This window comes from Palaemon carinicauda, chromosome 40 (assembly GCF_036898095.1).
Source record: "Palaemon carinicauda isolate YSFRI2023 chromosome 40, ASM3689809v2, whole genome shotgun sequence".
NCBI classification, from domain to species: Eukaryota; Metazoa; Arthropoda; class Malacostraca; order Decapoda; family Palaemonidae; genus Palaemon; species Palaemon carinicauda.
Window position 1 is genome coordinate 5,633,356 of NC_090764.1, and position 13,235 is coordinate 5,646,590.

General features: G+C 38.1%; 1 long non-coding RNA gene across 1 annotated transcript in view; it reads left to right on the forward strand.

Annotated features, from left to right (window-relative positions):
• Positions 1–11,645, forward strand: part of LOC137631958 (uncharacterized) — a 31,904-nt gene extending 20,259 nt beyond the window's left edge. Inside the window, exons 2-5 of the long non-coding RNA XR_011041963.1 lie at positions 159–349; positions 530–642; positions 10,582–10,714; positions 11,015–11,645. This is a non-coding gene — a long non-coding RNA (uncharacterized lncRNA). The remainder of the gene's footprint in view (positions 1–158; positions 350–529; positions 643–10,581; positions 10,715–11,014) is intronic.
• Positions 11,646–13,235: the final 1,590 nt, after the last annotated feature.

The window sequence follows — 13,235 nt, forward strand, 5'->3', positions numbered from 1 at the left end:
TGTTTTTAGAAATATATATAGGCTTGGAAAAAATACCATTGAAATAGGGCAGTGATATTAATGATTTGGGGAGTGTTGTAAATGCATATTTACTTGTAGACTGCAGCGGTAGTGCTTTCAATAATGCTTTTGGTTTGTAATGCAGTTCTTGATTACAGGTACAGTGGAACCATAGCCAGATTATTAGTACAGCATGTAATTTGTTCTTGGGAGAAATACTTCTGCTCAATGTCCTGAATTTAAATGCATTTCTACTGTGTAATGCAGAAGAAAACGATTACAAACCTCATAATCATCTAGATTATTCTTTAAAGAATCTAGTTTCCATATCACCTTGATGTCATTTCATGTAAGTTGCTCAACACACATTAATGACACACATTAATTTTTGTTGTGAATTTTCAAAATATTCAATCACTGAAATGGTTTGTTAAAAAAACAATGTTAGAGCATCAAAAGAGTTTATTCAATTTTTTTTATTACAAGCAATTAATGTCTAGATGTAAATATGCTTTCTCTGCTTTTTCAGTTCGGAAAGTCGACTACGTTTAACCAGAACTTTCCTTCAAGCTTGGTGTATTTGCTGCTTATATGCACCACAATAGAAATTTATGTAAAGATACTGGAATTGATGCACATCAGGTAAGTTTTGCAGGAATTTATTGGTCCATTCTTTATTTACTAGTGTGTAGTAATTGAAATATATTACTAAATGATAAAAGCAAGAGAAATTGTCTATTAGATTTTTATTTTCAAATCAACAGTGCTAATATTTTACAACCCTTACTTTTGGCTATTATTGTTTTATATGATTTGCATTCATTACCTGTAACTTCTATTCAGAAGTGAACACATGCTATCATGAATTACAGATATATACAGTATACTGTAATGGAAATTGGTGATTTAGCAATGCAGGATGTTATTTTAGTTTGTTTCCGCACACAATATAAACCTTCAACCTAAAACTAAGTGTTTAAACTTGTAACAAGGTAGTATTAGTAGGTGGCAGGTAGGGCTGCCCACTCATGTGGTAGTGTACCTATACTTTTGAATTTAGCTGCTGGGGAGTTCAGACCTACTTCTTGGTGTTCTCATCTGGATCTTTGTTTTTTCTATCTCTTTCAAATTAAATGAATGGTTTTACAGACAGTACTCGGAGATGTTAATGGGATTAGCCAAGGATATGCAGTTTCCTGACAATTATAATTGTGTTGCAGTTGTTTATTCTATGTGCTGGTATCCAACATGCTTGTTATTGTTGAGCAGCATGTCTGTTGCATTTCTATCCCTTGTATGTGCAGCAACATGAACCCTAGTGTGTTGGTTTGCCATGGATATTGTTAATGTTCTGTCAGAAGAAGAATTCCTTTCCTGCCAGTATCAAGGTTAGGTGTGCTGCCCTTCTTTCCTTCAATGTCGACTGATCCAGGAAAGCACTAAGGGTGTATCTCCTGCCTGTGTTGTGGCCTCTTCCCTGTGAGAGGATGGTTTCCAGCTTGCAAGACTCCTGAGAAGACGAACTTCATGTTCTCCCTCCCCTGCCTCATCTTTGCTACAACTTCTGAAGTGAGAGCAAGAAGAACCCATTAAGAAAGAAGTACACGAAGTCCAATTGGTAGAATTTATGAATGCGTGATTCTTACCATTTTTCTCCCAACTGGTAAGGGAGTATGGCTACCACAAACTTTGATTCTTTAGTGCCAAGAATTGTCCCATAGCGAAGAAACAATAGCACAGACAACATTGCAATTCCAAAGGGATATCGGTATGTGTTGCTACTGCTGCTTTCTCTTTGCCTGTTGTAGAGTTCCAGAGATGATATTGAAATCATCAGGTGCGATGCCTTCTGAGGAAAAGGTCTCTGAAGCATAGGACAATCTCAGTCTGATGCACTGGAGTCTGCCTGGTTCCTCTGTATGGTTTTGTGGGAGGAATACACTATACTGTACTAAAAACCCAACCTCATGGAAAGTGTTAAGGTATGAGGTACAAAGGCCTACACCTCTGGAGCTGGGGAAAAGCAAGTCTACGGCTTATGCCTCCTTCGTGGGGAACTTCTCCCTGGGGGTATGCTGGGCTCAGGCGATGTCCCTCTTTGGGAGGACTTCTTTCTCGTTCACGAGAGGAGATTTTTTCGCCTACGTTTTTTCCGTAAAACTGGGAGAAAACTTGCCTTAGGCGATGCCCTCCTTCAGAAGATCTTCTCTCTCGATGCGAGAGAGAGACTGTTATGCCTTCGCTTTTTTCCCATAGAACTGGGGGAAAGCTTATCTTAGGCAATGTTCTCCTTCGGGAGAACTTCTCTCTCGTTCGCGAGAGAGAGATTATTACTCCTACGCTTTTTTCCCATAGAACTGGGGGAAAGCTTGCCTTAGGCAATGTTCTCCTTCGGGAGAACTTCTCTCTCGCTCGCGAGAGAGAAATTATTACGCCTTCGCTTTTTTCCCATAGAACTGGGGGAAAGCTTGTCTTAGGCAATGTTCTCCTTCGGGAGAACTTCTCTCTCGTTCGCGCGAGAGAGATTATTACGCCTACGCTTTTTTCCCATAGAACTGGGGGAAAGCTTGCCTTAGGCAATGTTCTCCTTCGGGAGAACTTCTCTCTCGCTCACGAGAGAGAAATTATTACGCCTTCACTTTTTTCCCATAGAGCTGGGGGAAAGCTTGTCTTAGGCAATGTTCTCCTTCAGGAGAACTTCTCTCTCGTTCACGAGAGAGATTATCAAGCCAATGCTTTTTTCCCATGAATTGGGAGAAAGCTCGTCTTAGGCCAAGTCCCCTTTGGGAGGACTCCTTTCTCGTTCACGAGAGGGAGTTTTTTACGCCTACGTTTTTTCCCTAGAACTAGGAGAAAACTTGTCTTAAACGACGTTCTCCTTCAGGAGAACTTTTCTCTCGTGCGCGAGAGAGAGATTATTACGCCTATGCTTTTTTCCCATAGGTCTGGGAGAAAGTTTGCCTTAGGCGATGTCCTCTTCTCCCTCGTTCGCGAGAGAGAAATTATTAAACCTACGCGTTTCCCCATAGAGAGAGGAGAAATCTTGCCTTTGGCAATCCTTCCTTCGGGAAAACTTTTCCCTCGTTGAGAGAGAAAAGTTATACGCCTACGCTTTTCCCCACAGGGCAGGGAGAAAGCTTGTTTTAGGCCATCTCCTTAGGGAGAAACTTCCTACCTTCACGAGAGAAACTTGTAGGAGTTTACTGATCTACGCTCCTCCCTCTTACGCTTTTTGCTTCTCCTCCAGGGGCAGAGCGAGAGCCTTGCATCAAGCGACATTCTCCTTCGGGAGAACAATCTACCCTGCGGAGGAGTTATTTTCATCCCTGACGTTCTCCCCCTCGTGCTGGTAGGAGATGTCTTTTTGATCCTACTGGTTCCCCTCACGTTGCCTCCTCTGGGTCTCGTGACGATCACCCTTTCGCCGGGTGTGATCGGGAGCCTTTAAACTTTCGTTATGTTTATCCTACGGGTTGTCATGACTTTAGGAGTCCTTCGGGCCTCTGTCGCGTTGGACTTTTGAGTTCACACGACTTGGAACCTTCGAGTTCCAGTTATGTGAGTAGTTGGGCTCTGCTAACAATTAGCACAGAGTGTCCGTGCATGCGCACAATTAGCGCTATGCACGCTATCATCGTCATTAAGAGTTTACTCTTATGACAGAGCCTTCCGACTCTCCTCAGCGGTCTTCGCCATTACCTCCAGACACTCTGACTCCTACCATTCTTCCCCTTTCGACAAGAAAGATACGAGGGGTAAGATATAAGGTTTGTCTGCTACTCGCGTCTCCACTTTTTCCTGTAATAACATGCGAGGAATTATCGCAGCCTGAGGATTCCTCGTGAGTGCGGCCGTCGAGGAACTCTAAGAACGTCACTATCCATCGCCTCTGCCTTTCTTTAGCGACCTTTAAACCTGGTCTGTTCCCCGAGTTCAGAGACGTCGTCCTTCTCCTTTGTTCTTAGATACTTCACGGCGAGGCTCACACCAAGCTATCCTTGAAGAGACACTCAACTCTTCAGGCTCTTCTCAGACACAGAAGCCTCGGCAAGGGAAGCGACTTCAATGTCCCTTCTGGCTTACTCGTGGTCTGATACAGTTGGCTACCTTGCGAGCCACGAGGACTTGTCAAACCAAACTCTAGGCAGTTCCTACAAGAAGTCCTAACTGCTGGGGCTAAGACAATGGTCTTCTTAACCGCTACAACAGCGACTATGTGAAACAATTGGATTCTCAAAAGGAAGGATCAGTAGTTCCCAAACTTCCTTTTGTTCCTCAGTGAGGAAGCTTCTCTCAGTCTCGGCGATTAAGGGCTATTGCGCAGCCTTGAGCCTCGTCTGTAGACGGAGAAGGGGTTGACCTCTCCGCCCTGAAGAAGACATCACCTTGGTTGTTTCGGTGTTGGAGTGATCTTGCCCCCACTTGAGATTAGACCATCTCCTTGTGACATGTCTTAAGTTCGCTGAAGGGTCTGCCCTATGTACCCTTAAGGGCCTCAGACTACTCTCTGAACCTTAAGACCATCTTCCTCGTACCTCTGTCCTCCACTAAAAGGGTTAGTTAGCTACATGGTCTCTTACACCACCCATTCTAAGAGATAGGGGGGAGGGGGCAAGTGTCTCGCAACATCGTACCAGGCTTGGTGGCTAGACTCATAATCCTTCATCTACCAATGGGAGATTTGGAAAATTTCCACTCCTTATAGGTAACACAGGATGCAGTCCAGTCGTTACGATGCCCAGTCAGGGCGTCAAAGAAACATCTGAGGCGCACCAGACTTTTCAGACCACGTCTCCGTCATCTCTTCCTTGTTCCAACAGGGTAAACAAGAGAATCTCTCGCAACACCTTCTCTTTCTGACTTGAGAAAGTTATTGCGAGGTCTTTTCACGGAGACCCAGAGGCAGCACAACCCAGAGCCCATCAAGTTAGGGGAGTGGCTGCCTCTCTGGCGTTTTAGAGTTTTTTTCTCAGTCTCCCAAGTCTTAACTGTTGGGGTCTGGAAACGCCACTCTACATTCACTGCTCACTATTTGAGCGACGTGACACATAGGTCTCTAGACACCCGTTTTATAGGGCCTATTGTGACAGGTCAACAGATGCTGTTACTACCTTACGCCCTTTCAGGGGACAGTAACCATTGGTTGAGGATTCTGGGTTACATTAGATTTTAAGGACATCCTTTGATCTTCTTCGTCTCCTTCTCCCCCACATCTGGGGATCCTAGCCTGTATCCAGTTTCGGCTGGACTCGCCAATGGAAATAAGGTACGATACTCTTCTGTTTCCTCTCACAGAGTATAAGTTATACTCGTGGTCACGAGGTTTCCCCTTGGCAAGGTCGGGGGAATCCTAAGTTTGAAGGGGTCCGAGTCGAATGTTCCTGACCCACTTCATCCTGAAACATTTGTTTCCATGAAGTTGCAAACCTTCAGTCGTACTGAGATTCTGGGGATCTACAAAGAAAGAATTCGGAAGATTGTTGCTTCAAAAGAGTCTAGTCTGAGGACTATCTTCCCTAAAGATAGGGAACTCCTTGGCCACCCTGGCCTCAAGACTAAGTCTCCTCTAGTAAAGAATGAGGGTTTGTATTTTGTGTAGGAAAAAATGACAAACTTATAACAGAGTTTGTATTTTTCCTAACATACAAACCCGAATTCTTTACTCAAATCTTCCTTCCATCGCCGCCCCCTAGGATAGTCCTAACTATAATCGGTTTGAAGGTAAACAGCAGCTACCGACCGGCGGTCCCCCACCACCAACAGGTGGGTAATTACCTGTCCGGTCGTTAACGACCTTGTTAAGGTTTTTCTGCCGTATTTTCCAGCTCGCGCTAGAATATCTCCTATAGTAAAGAATGAGGGTTTGTATGTTAGGAAAAATACAAACTCTGTTATAAGTTTGTCATATTCCTAAAAATTCAGTTTACTATCCTTTTTTATGAACTTATAAATTTTTTTTTTATGATATGTAACTTAAGGTAAGTCAAAATGCCATGGCGACCCATTGTTGAGAGTTTCTTGGTTGCACTGGTTAATTACAAGTTTATCCATTGCATTGGTGGCGGCATAGCTGTCATTTAACGGGACCAACTACAGAAGAGTTTTCTCTTATTCCTGCCAAAACACACCAAACTAAACAAATTGCATATGAGGCAGAACTTGTTTTCTAAATAATTTAGAGCAATTCTTTTTACTTGAGTCATTAAACCAAAACTAGAATTTATGGACACACGATAAATACATAAGTGATAGAAATATTACTAGCTTTGAGTATTAGCTAAATGAGAAAGTTAATAAATGAAACAGGACTTGATATGAGAGAGAAAAGTGGGCGAGATATTTTGCGACTGTAAATTTTGAGCTTTGATTGTAGAATAGCTAAAAAGAAAACAAGGACAGGTGTGTGTTGGAGGGGAAGGAAAAACATTGGGGAGATGACGTCAGCGAGGATATGTTAGAAAAACAGAAACGGTTTTGTAATAACTTCCCAGGCTTGTGTAAACAAATGAGTTTCGATATAGGAGAAGGAAAGGGACTTGTGTGTGGGAGAGTAGGGGTATTGTAAGGAAATTTTTGGGAAGGCTCCATCCCATGCCAAATGAAAGGTAGTGTGTAGTTTGTCTGTAATTGAATAGATGTGGATGGGACTTTGGAAGGATATTGCCGTGAAGAAACAGGAAAGTGAGAAGGTTTGGAAAAGATGGTCTTTGATGACACTTAAAGTGCTATATAACAACTTCCTAGGCATATGTAAACCATCTTTTTTGTGGTTGGGACCCAGTAAACACCTTGAGGAAATAAGTCAATTACGGTAAGAAAGGGGAAGTTTCCATACCTTACCAAATCAAATACTGTATAGAGCATTGATTCTCGGTAGTTGAAAATATTTGAATTTTTGGGGAGCCTTTTGCTGTGACGAAGGGGAAAGAGGAAACATACTCGCATGAAAGAAACAAACGATGAAAGTAAGATAGTAAGTTAAAAATTGTGTGGAGAGACCTTAGATTTGAATTGAGAGACTAGTTAACCTTAGATTTAAATTGAGAGACTGTAGTTAGAGATAGTTAAAATTTCTCTGAAGAACCATTAGATTTTATTAGAAAAAGGGAAATTTTTTGGATGTCAATTTTGTGTATAATAGAGAAGAAATTCAGGGTTAGTTTATTGGTAGGGTTTTATTTAAGGTGAGATTAGTTATCTCTACATACCATTTGTCAGATCAAGATCGAGCAAGGAGAGGTTGTCTTATTTCTCAATTCTTGAAAAATGCCGTAGGGTATCATTTGTTTTTAATTTGCTTGTGAGAGGGGTGCAAAGTTATGCTTATTGTATACAGTGCAGCGCAAAGCACGTTTTACAAGTAGACCTTCATTTCCTTGGATTCCAACATGACTAGAGATCCAAATAGTTTTTATTTATCTGCTTATTTATGAATTTACAAAAACTAAGGCTTTATTGGTGGATATTAGCTCTGTATTACATTTTGAGTGTTTGAATGTCAAATTTGGAGTCTGTATGAATTGTATTGTCTCCTTGTGTCAAAAGTTCAAACTTGGCGCAAATGTTTTTATGGTAAACAGGCTGCCAAGTCTTTATAGTTTATATATGAAAAATGTGTGTGAATGTAGTTACTGTTCTTAAAATATTTTATTTTAACTGTTTATTACTCTTGTAGTGTGTGTTTTTCTTTATTTGTTTCCTCAATGGGCTTTTATTCCCTGTTGGAGCCCTTGGGCTTATAGCATCTCGCTTTTCCAACTGGGGTTATAGGTTAGCTTGTCTATCTATCTACCAAGGCACTTGGCAGTAATATATATATAATAGTAATTTGTGGAACTCTTTTCATTTGTTTAGGTGTACAGAAGGTTTAGCAGGCCGGAGAAACTGAAATTTGTCAAAAGATTCATTTTATCCAAGGAGCAGGGAAATGTAATTTTTATGTAACTTATCCTTCTTTAATGAGAGTGCTGCCTGTTGTATATTAATTCTATTGATGGAATCTAATAGGCTTCCAGTATATGGGTGGGTATGCAGCTTCATAAAAGTTAATTAATCTGTCATTTCTATTTTTGAGAAGAGTTTTCTTGTCAGTTTTAAGAGTATCAAAGATTATACAGCTCATTGTTACACTCATTTTAATAGCTAGGGGCACAATGTTTGGAGTGCCTTGTCCACATGAGAGCAACTGTGATGAGTGGAATATCATTATTTTGTATGACTTATAGGAAAGCTTTTAAGGCAGGAGAGAGGCAGCTAAGTACAGGGACGGCATATTCACCTTGTGTTCTTATTGACTGTGATATAGGATTTCCTTCAAATGTAGTGATATCAATTTTTGTTAAAGGGGATTTTCTTCATTGCTGAGTGCCGGCTGGTAATTTTCTGTCTCGATTAACCTGTGTACAATAATAGGAAGAAGTTTTGTTATTATTGATGACATCTAGATATGTAAAATCTTGAACCCATTTGATAGGATTATTTTCAAGAATGAGATTAGGAGTAAAAATTTATTGTTTTTTGTCTTATTTAGATTTAGCTAGAGTTCAAGAGTTTTCTGATCTTTGCATTTTTTGCAATATGTGTGGGATGAGGTGTGGGAACACTGCAGATATCAACAGCTTATATGAACATTTCAGATCCACGAAGGAGATTAAAGAAGAGTAATGGGCTTAAGATGCCCCCTTGAGGAGTGCCATATATGAAGGAATAAAAGTTAAAGTAGCACCTTGAAAGGTGACTGAATTTACAAGTGTGTACGTGTTTCTGTGTCCATGCCAGAAGGTTACCTTTAGCTTTTTTATGAACCAGGGAAAAAAGCATGGGAGAACTGGCAAGTTCATAGTTTTTCAAATTCAAGAAAGATGACCAGAGCTTTGTTGTCATTGATGGTGTTAAGCACTCATGAGTACCCGTGTTTTGTGCAGCCATTAGATTCCGTAGTGTAGGGGACCCATTTTCCACTTGAGACGGTTAAGTACCCTTCTTTCAATAACTTTCTGTGCAACTTATAAGATGAAGGGGTCTCTGTAGGTATTGTCATCTTTTAGCTTGTGGATGAGTTGAGCTTCTTGGTGGTTCCTTAGACGAGGACAAATTTTATCTTGAGGACTTCTGGTAAATAGTGGAAGATATACAGCTATAGCAGGGTAGCCCATGTTTTTAAGCATGGCATAGGTAATGAGGTCTGTCCCTGCTTGTCCATCATATAGGGAACATTCGTGTTGTTAGGCATGTTGCAAGCATCATTGATCAGTGTTTCTATTACAAAGGAGAGCAATCTATTTTTATCTAGTGCCTTGTGGGAGTTTGGTAGATTTAGATGGTCGCAAAAGTTTGTGCTATCATGTTTGCTTCAGCTGGGGATCAGGATGAATGACTTGTTTGCTATTCATTTTCTTGATAATCTGTTGAACCAGATCCTTATTCTTATGAGAAAATATGGAACTGAACACCAGTCAATCCATTTTTATTTTATTTTTAACCTCTGGTATCAGTAGGACAGAGTGGTGATTACCTCTGCCAACGAAGTTTGGAAGAGGTTATGTTTTTTGTTCCTGTTTGTCTGTGTGTGAACAACTTCCTGGCCACAATTTTACTCATAGAGTAATGAAACTTTCAGTTATTAAGTTTACAATAAGACCTGAAGTGATTCAATTTTGAAAGTTGTAGGTTGACCCAATTAACCCTAAGGCAAGCTAGTTTTTAGAAATAAGCTGCCGTGATGGAGGTCCGCACTCTCAAAGTGCTTTTTTATGCTTAAGAGAGTATGGTATAGCTCTTTAGTTCTGTCTCCAGAAAAGTGTAATTATCCTTCTGAACTAGCAAACCATTTGGATTCTGGAATTGTTATTCAAGACATCTTTTTTAATTGTGTTGTAAGACTTTTCTGGGTCATCGAACCAGCATCAGCTTAATTTAGCTATGAAACAAGATTATGTAAGGTGTCTTAAATTTAGCTGTGAAATAAGGTTGTGAAAGATGATGTCTGGTAGACTGGGTGGGCTTTCAAGTTATTATGTTACCCAAGTGGTCATATGCGGCTCATTTTGTTATAAGGTTGACAGGAGTCGCCACTTTATAATTTTTCAAGACCAAAGTCCATTGAATTTCCTGTGCTCAGTAAACCAGCCAGGTCAGTTTTAGTGACTTCCTCCCTCCTGAGACTGAGTCGCTTTAAAAGTGAAAGGTTTGTATGTGTAGGCACAAGCACTAATTCATAAGCAATTGTTTTTTCCTAACCATAAAAACCTGAGACATCTAAGTTACACTACCGGAGTAAATACTCCGCAAGTCCTAGGTTAAGGTCAATTTGAAGGTTATGTTAGGGCAGGGTTTACCATCCATCTTCCAACTACTACTACTACTATGTTAAAAGTTGAAACAGCCGTTTCAAGGTACGCTGAAGTCCTACTCCTATTAAAAGTCTCAGGGTTGTTTGTTTAGGAAAAATACAAATAGATTTAAATATGTATAATTATGCAAACAGGGTTATGAGAACCATGTATGTTTGTCAATGTAGTGTTTAATTTTCACAGGGCTGAAATGTTCCGGTCTTAATCGTTTCCTTTCTTTACTTTACAGTTAGTGAAGGAGACTTACTTTGTCTGCTGTTATGTCAACGCATTAAAACTTATGCTTTAAGCATGATCATTTGTTGCTCATGGTATCCCAAAGAAAAATTAGAATAAGGATGCTGGAATATTTTGCACGAAAGGTAAATTTTGCAGGGATTCATTGGTTCATTCATTTTGGCAATTTTACAAATATTGTATAAATTATAAGTGAGAAAATTACTGTCTTATATTTTTTGTTATAGCAGTTTTCTCTTGGTATAAGACTGACTGACTATTTTTTCACTTAATACTTTGTGTGATTTGATTAAAAAAAAAACAATTAATTACTACTAATAAAAAACATGTAAGCCTCCATTTTGAAATTTGCACATCATGGATGAAGTATGTTTACTTATATATATATTTTTTGCCATTTATAATAGTTCTGATATTTATTACAGGTGCATTGAGTATTCTCCATCTTACTAACAAGGCTTCAACTCAGGATCCTCAATGAAAATTCACTATGGATGATGTCATTTGAAGAGATTTATCATAATAATTGATAATTTATCTGCTCTCCGTTTAATATTATCTCAACCAGTTTTGTAGATTAATATCTACTATGGTACTGAATACACAGTCGTATCTCAATTTTATTAATCTACCATGTTTTCTTAGCTGTATTTAGTGTAAGAAGTGAGAGAGTAATTGAAAGAGTATTTAGTGTTGATTCTACTATAATCTAATTTTGAATTGTGTCAGTGGAAGTAATGCTGATTCTTCAGTACTAAAACTTGAGTTTAGCGAGGGTTATGAAGGGAACTGCAACTGATTTTTATATAAATATTCAAAAGTGTATTTAAATCTGCTGTATGATTGAGATCATAATTGTATGTATATCATGGATTTGAAAAAGGTTAATGACTATTTTGATGGGCAAAGTATTTTGGCGTTTACTCCATGTTAATGAATAGAGGAAGTTTGTTAGGTATATGATAATGAATTTTTAATGGGAATCAGCTTCTTTATATGAGGATTTATTTGAATACTAAATTTTAGAAAGTAAACCATTGAATAGGGAGCAATTATTGATAGGGTTTAATTTAACTTGGACATACAGTAATTAGGATGTTAAGTAAGTCATTCTTATCATGATAAAATGTTCATTTATTTTTTATTGCAAATATTTGTTTCAAGTCTGCTCTACCGTGGTGAGCATATATAAAAATGGATCCACTTAAGGATAGGAGAGTGAGCATTAATGAAAATGCAATTAATTTGACAAGGGAAACTTGTACTTTGAGTTTACATTATAGGGATGAGGATCAACAGTAATTTAAACTTCCTTTTTTGGTAGTGTGGGTGCACAGTAATTTGAATTTGCTCTACAGAGTGTAAAATAAACAAAAATAATTTGTTAGCTTTATCATTATAAGGATAGTCAGTTACTTTGATTTTGCAACAGAAGAGAAGATTTAACAATAATAATTTGTTAGCTTTATCTTTATAAGGGTAGTCAGTTACTTTGATTTTGCAACAGAAGGGAAGATTTAACAATGATAATTTGTTAGCTTTATCTTTATAAGGGTAGTCAGTTACTTTGATTTTGCAACAGAAGGGAACATTTAACAATGATAATTTGTTAGCTTTATCTTTATAAGGGTAGTCAGTTACTTTGATTTTGCAACAGAAGGGAAGATTTAACAATAATAATTTGTTAGCTTTATCTTTATAAGGGTAGTCAGTTACTTTGATTTTGCAACAGAAGGGAAGATTTAACAATGATAATTTGTTAGCTTTATCTTTATAAGGGTAGTCAGTTACTTTGATTTTGCAACAGAAGGGAAGATTTAACAATAATAATTTGTTAGCTTTATCTTTATAAGGATCGTCGGTTACTTTGATTTTGCAACAGAGTGGAAGATAAAACAACAATAATTTGTTAGCTTTATCAATACAAGGATAGTCAGTTACTTTGCTTTTGCAACAGAGTGGAAGATTTAACAACAATAATTTGTTAGCTTTATCTTTATAAGGGTAGTTAGTTACTTTGATTTTGCAACAGAGTGGAAGATTTAACAATAATAATTTGTTAGCTTTATCTTTATAAGGATAGTCAGTTACTTTGATTTTGCTACAGAAGGGAAGATTTAACAACAATAATTTGTTAGCTTTATCTTTATAAGGGTAGTTAGTTAGTTTGATTTTGCAACAGAAGGGAAGATTTAACAATAATAATTTGTTAACTTTATCTTTATAAGGGTAGTTAGTTACTTTGATTTTGCAACAGAAGGGAAGATTTAACAATAATAATTTGTTAGCTTTATCTTTATAAGGATAGTCAGTTACTTTGATTTTGCAACAGAGTGGAAGATTTAACAACAATAATTTGTTAGCTTTATCTTTATAAGGGTAGTTAGTTACTTTGATTTTTCAACAGAAGGGAAGATTTAACAATAATAATTTGTTAGCTTTATCTTTATAAGGGTAGTTAGTTACTTTGATTTTGCAACAGAAGGGAAGATTTAACAATAATAATTTGTTAGCTTTATCTTTATAAGGGTAGTTAGTTACTTTGATTTTGCAACAGAAGGGAAGATTTAACAATAATAATTTGTTAGCTTTATCTTTATAAGGATAGTCAGTTACTTTGATTTTGCAACAGAGTGGAAGATTTAA